Genomic DNA, 6751 nt, shown 5'->3' with positions numbered 1-6751 from the left:
TTTTTTTTTTTTTTTTTAATTTCAATATGACTTTCGGCATTGTGTATACAAAGCCAAACATTTTTTGGACAGATTCCACTGAGTAGGCCACCATTTCACAGCATCTGATTTAAAAAGTAATAGATCCTAGTTAGAAGAATCTATAGACCTCTTGGAGACATGACTCCATAGCTAGCAGGCTGGGTGGTGATCCACCAACTATTCCTACCTAGAATGGAGTGGCAGTGAAAAATGCAGTACACACATTCTTATTACTAGATATAAACTCTAGCAAGAATAAATATCAATTTCCAACTGTAACTATAAAAATCATTTATGGAGACTTATTACCTATGCATCATCCTTCCTATTGGCAACCACTCTTTTCTCTTTAGTACAACTCCTCTCTTTGCTACTCCATTTTCAAAATTAGAAATAGGTGAAAAAAGAAGGAGAATTAGAATATAGCAAAAATTAAATTCTGGCAATAATTTTGACCCGTTTTCCTAATTAGTCTAAGTGTCAGTATATCTTTGATTACTATTGACTGGTTGAAATTAGTCAAAATAGTAGTAATTAATGCATTCTTCAGGCCCTTCCTAATCACAAGGAATTAAAGAAGAATTCTTACTTTATTCCTGTCAGATGGAGGTGTCTTGTAAAGGTACGTAATGAGGTAAGGAAGATAGGAATGAGCCTTAGCAGTTAGAGTATGGTTTCATAGAGGAACAAAATGCTATTCTTCTGGTTCAGAAAGAAGTTTCTGTTGGCACCTGTGGTGATTCACCACCTCTTCAAGCATTGCCTCCTGAAACAGGCTTTCATTTCTTCCTAATACAATTACGCTAACCCTGCTACTTTCTCTGCTTTACTTTCAAAATGTTTGTATGTTACTATTGAAGTTTTCTATGCCCTGCGTGCTATCTCGTAATTGCAACTACACTGTTGACTTCCATAACTGCTACTTGTCTTACGGTTTTTACTGCTTGCCCATCAGCTCAAGCTCCTCCAGAGGGAAGATCTTACTGGATCTTGCTAGTCACCATTCAGTTTATATGGTATTGTTCTTGGTAGAGTTTTCAGGGCAGCCATTGCTTAGCCTGGAGCCTACCAATCCATGGACAGATGCCTTGAGGTCAGGTGCCCATTTTGGTCCAATCAGTTATGGTCAAGGCTGTTGGAATCACATGGTCTGAAGTGCAAATACTCAATCATAAGAAATTTCTTCCAGGAGGGATGACGTAATGACAGAAACTCTGAGGCTCCTCAGAAGGAAATGTTCTAGTTTATGGTGCCTTGAGTGGCCAGTACAAATAATAACGTTTCCCTATACCCTCAGCTTAACTATAGGTTGCCAAAATCCTCGATGATTCACACTTACAACTTAGTAAAACAATTCATTATTCAATGTTCAGTTCCATTTGTCCTGTGGCTTCTGATCTTAAGAGGGGTTGCCCATTTCTCTTCTGTCCTGGTATGGTCAAGACTTTTTGATACTGAAATTCTATTAAGAGTTTGTAAAGTTTTAAAATAGAATTAAAAATTTCCATATTGCTCTCCACAAAGCTCACATGCATAAAAGCTCACTGATAATGTAAAGTGGAACTGCTTGTGCCATGTAATTCTGGACAGAGTGTTAGTAAAATATCAAATCAATTATTGGGAGAGATTTATACGAGGTTTAATTTCTAATAGGTAACTAAAGTATCTGTCTTGAATGTTTGATTTCTAATTAGCTATGAAGTTCTAGAACTAGGGAATTATGCACAGACTCCGACAAGAGGGACTCCTTTGACAGACAGTGAAACTCTACGATGAATAATGCCCTTCAAGTACTTATTTCTCCATTTTGATATATATGTCTTTATCTATAATTTCTGATTCTACTCAAAAGTGAAGTAGGGGTCAGGTTCATGAACAAATACTAACTTTTAATTCTGAAACTTTATATTTGTGAAGCCATCTCATTTCTTGTTCAAATCCAAAATTAGAATGCTGTATTGGTAATGAAGTCCATTTTCTCTTTCAGAAGGATGTTTCGTTGCTTCTTGCACATTTAGGACATGTGCATGCTTACCAGTGCACATATATACACTATCGGACTGGAAAATCGAAATGTTCTAATTACAAATGATTCAACATTCCCTAAAATAATTTGTTTTCCATTCAAGTTTTACTTTAGTAAGTCTCCAAATTGAAACTCTTGTCTAAAGTGCTTGGAAAACTTAGAGAAAAGCTATAATTAAAAAAAAAAAAAAGTGAACAGGAAAATGTTTAAGAGATCTCTGTGAGTTATATTAACATAAACCAATATTCGTAAGAATACTATTGGCTTTTCATATCCGTTTCTCCTGCTTTACTTTGATTTTCAGTCAACTTCAACTTTGAACATAATAAGAATCATGTCTTTTGTGAGGTGTTTGGGTGGCTCAGTCAGTTGGGTGGCCAGCTCTTGGTTTCAGCTCAGGTCGTGAGATCGAGCACCACATGGGACTCAGTGCTCAGCACAGAGTCTGCCTAAGATTCTCTCTCTGCTCATTCCCCTTGTGTCCTCTCTCTCTCTCTTTCTCTTTACATGAACAAATAAAATCTTTAAAAAATTTTACATCTTTTGTGTAAAATTCAGACCACAAAAAGAACTTTCTCTATTTTGCCTTTTTTTAAATTTGTGATAATGAACATATAGCTTGAAACCTACCCTCGAAACAAATTTTTAAATGTACAGTATTGTATTGTGAACTATCGGCATAATGTTATACAATGGATATCTAGAACTTTTTTGTTTTGCCTGACTGAAACTTTATATGCATTGAGGAGAAACTCCCTATTTTCCTCTCCTCCACTCCCTAACAACCATCATTCTACTCTCTGCTTTGGTTATTTTGACTACTTTAAATACCTTGTATAAGTGGAATCATATAGTATTTGTCCTTCTGTGACTGGCATATTTCACTTAGCATGTCTTCAAGCTTCATCCGTGTTGCAGAAATAAATGCTTATTGTGACATACCAAAAACATTTTGTTCTGGTTTTTACATGGCAATGAATATGGGGGTGTAGATATCTCTTTGAGATCCTAATTTCAATATTTTTGGATAAACACCCAGAAATAGGATTGCTGGATCATCTGATAGTTCTGTTTTTAATTTTTTGAGGAACTTCCCTATAGTTCTTCACACTGGCTGCACTATTTTATGTTCCCAATAACAGTGCACAAGAGTTGCACTATCTCCACATCCAATGCTTATTATTTTGCTATTTATTTATTTAATAATGGCCATCTTAACGGGTATGATGTGATATCTCATTGTGGTTTTGATTTGCATTTCCCTGATGATTGGTGGTATTGATCATCTTTTCATGCGTTTGTTGGCTATTTGGATGACTTCTTTGCGGGAGAGCAAAAGAAAAACCTGTCCCAATCTTCTGCCCATTTTTAAATTGGGGCATTTATTTTTTTGCTATTGAGTTGTAGGAATTCTTTGTAGAAGTTGAATGGTTTGCAAATTTTTTCTCTTATTCTGCAGGCTACCTTTTCACTCTGTTGATTATTTCCTTTGCTGTGCAGAAGGTTTTTAGTTTGATGTAGCCCCACTTGTCTATTTTTGCTTTCATTGCTTGTACTTTTAGTGTCACATAAAAGCAGTCATTTCCAAGCCCAATGTCAATGAAGCTATCCCCCTACATTTTCTTTAAGGAGTTTTATAGCTTCAGGTATTACATTTAAGTCTTTAATCTACTTTGATTTGATTTTTCGTTTATGGTGTACAATAAGGATCCAACTTTATTCTTTTGCATGCAGATATTCCACTTTTCCAAGTACTGTTAGCAAGACTTTCCTTTCCCCATTGTGTATTTTTGGCACTGTTGTCAAATATCATTTGCTGTATACGTGGGTTTATTTCTAGACTCTGTAGTCTGTTCTATTGGTCTATGTCTGTCTTTGTGCTACTCCACATTGTTTTGATCACTGTAGCTTTGTACTATATTTTGAAATCCAGAAGTGTGAGGCTTCCATCTATGTCTTATTTCTCAGGATGAAAGGCAAATGGAGCAGAGCTGAATCACCTAAGGCCCAGCCTAGAGCAGAATTCTTTCTCAGATGAGCCTGAACTATATCAGCTAAGTGACTTAGATATATGAGAAATAAATGCTTGTTGTGATATGCCAAAAACATTTTGTTGCAGTTTTTACATGGCAGAAATCACCAGTGTTATTATAGTGTTATTCTCAAATTTTCAAATGAGATACAGAGGCTTAAAAAACTAAGGATCTGGTCCATAAAATTTAGCTAGCTAATAAATAGAAGAACAAGGATAAAATTGACAGTGACTGCCAAGAAGTGCATGGGCTCCCACTATTCTATGTGAAATCTAATATAGCAATATTTGTGTATGTTCAGTACCCATACCTTACTGGATGGGATCCAGTAAGAAATATTAATTTTTTTTTATGATTTGAATTATTTTTTTTCACCATGAATCCAAATATCTCCCATCTTATTTGTACTATAAGTCTGATATTGACTCACTCTTTATCAAACATGCCCGATATTGATCCACTCTTTATCAAACATAATTTTTAATCTTGTTTTTAGGTTATATATCTGTTAGGAGAACTTGATATATCACTGAACAACACTGCTACAAATAGCATGGTGCTTGGAATTAACTCTACCACCATGGAGACAGTTATTTGCTTATAGAGATAGATAGCAAGGTAGAGATAAATTTTTCTCCCACAGGAAAGTATAGCTCATAATTTTTCCACCATGGAAATCCAAGAGGAGAGGAAAAGGAGTTTTAAAAAATCAACCTGCATTAAAAGGTAAAATAAACTATTGAATGAAAGCTTCCCCTACCAAAATCCCTCTCTGTAAAGATAACTATTAACATTTAATTTAATTTAATTTAATTATATTTATTTTTTTATTTGAGAGAGAGAGAGTGTGTGCAAGCATGAGTGGGGGGAGGAGCAGAAGGAGAAGCAGATTTCCCACTGAGCAGGGAGCCAGACGCAGGACCCTGGGATGATGACCTGAGCCCAAGGCAGATTCTTAACCGACTGAGCCACACAGGCGCCCCAACATTTTATTTTTGATATAACATGTACATGCATATTTTCCCCCATCAATTATTTTCCTAGTGAAGAGCTTATAGGTTATTTCCATTGAAAAAAACCTCTTACAAATATATCTTTGAGTACTTATGTAATGCTTTATCTGCAGGTAAAGCTTAGTTAATGAGTATGTGCAAAATTTTGTTAAGTAATGTCCTTTTGATTCCTAGAAGTTTGCCCCAATTTGTGCTCACACACACACACACACACACACACACACGGTATCTCAGGTAGCATTTATAAAAAAAAAAAAAAAAAAAAAAAAAAAAATTCCCTTGTCTTGGCCATGCTTAGTAATTTGATAGGTTAAAAAAAAAGAAAGATTTTGGTTATATTTCAGCTCTTAACGTAGTAACAGCTGCCTACCCCAGTCCTACAGTTTTGTGACAGCTGTGCATGCATTCCAGGAGAAGCTTATATCTTACTTATGGGAGCCAGGGTGGGGAAAAAGGACATTTTGGTTCAAATAATCAGGGATCTGTGCTCTGACTGTCAATTGCTGCTTGTGATACAGAGGTGCAAAGAGATAGATGTCATTGTTACACCTCTCTGCATTGTTGCAAGACCATATCCCTCCAGATGAAGTGACTTCTGGAGATTTAAAGAGTCAGTGGCTCCCACCCCCTCTTCATTTTTCTCTTTTCTTCCTTTTGGGAGTTGGACATTAAAGGCTAGGACATTCAAAAGCAACTGCGCATACAGCAGAAATTGGAAAGTTGTTGTGCGTGCATAGAGAAAGACAGAGTAGAACACATGAGTATGTCTTAAATGTATACCTTAGGCTAATCCTTAGCACAGAGGAGTCTACAAAAATCAAATAAAAATGAAACAAACCCTGGGGAAGAGGAAGAATCTGACTTCCTTACTTATATTATTAGATTCAAATGTCCAGTTTTCAACAAAAAATCACAAGGCATGTAAAGAAGTCGGATATGAGAAATAGTATGTTGCATTCAATAGAAAAAATAAACAAAGAATTATCCCTGAAAACCACCTGATAGCAGGTCTACTAAACAAGACTTTAAAACAGTTGTTGAAAAGATGCTCAAAGAACTAAAGAAAACATAGAAAAAGTCAAGAAAATGATATCTAGACAAAATGGAAATATCAATAATGAAGAAATCTAGAAAGAAGTAAAATTTATGGAGCTGAAAAGTACAATAATTGAAATGAAAAATTTGCTAGAGAGAGTCAATGACAGATTTGAATAGGCAGAAGAATGAATTAGCAAATTGAAGTTAAGGTGATGAACATCATTGAGTCAGAGGAAAAGAAGGGAAAAACGTTGAAGAAAATTGAACAGAGTCTAAAAGAGTCTTTTAAAAATAAAAACAGCTTACAAGAGACAAAGGACATGATACGTTAGCAAAGGTTCAATAGGGAAAGAAAATATAATAATTATGAATATTTATGCACCCAATAACAGATCACTGAAATATATGAAGTAAAATTTGACAGAATCAAAGGAAGGAATATACAATTCCATAATAGTAGTTGGAGCCTCCACTACCTTACTCTCTATAATGGACAGAACAACCAGATAAAATATAAGTAAAGAAATAAAGGACTTGAACAACACAATAATCTAAGTAGATCTTACAGACATCTATAGAACACTCTACCCATCAATAACATACTTTTTTTTTTTTTTTTT

The sequence above is a fragment of the Ursus maritimus genome, unplaced genomic scaffold, assembly GCF_017311325.1.
Source record: "Ursus maritimus isolate PB19 unplaced genomic scaffold, ASM1731132v1 scaffold_14, whole genome shotgun sequence".
Classification (NCBI taxonomy): domain Eukaryota; kingdom Metazoa; phylum Chordata; class Mammalia; order Carnivora; family Ursidae; genus Ursus; species Ursus maritimus.
This window is presented reverse-complemented; position numbering follows the sequence as displayed.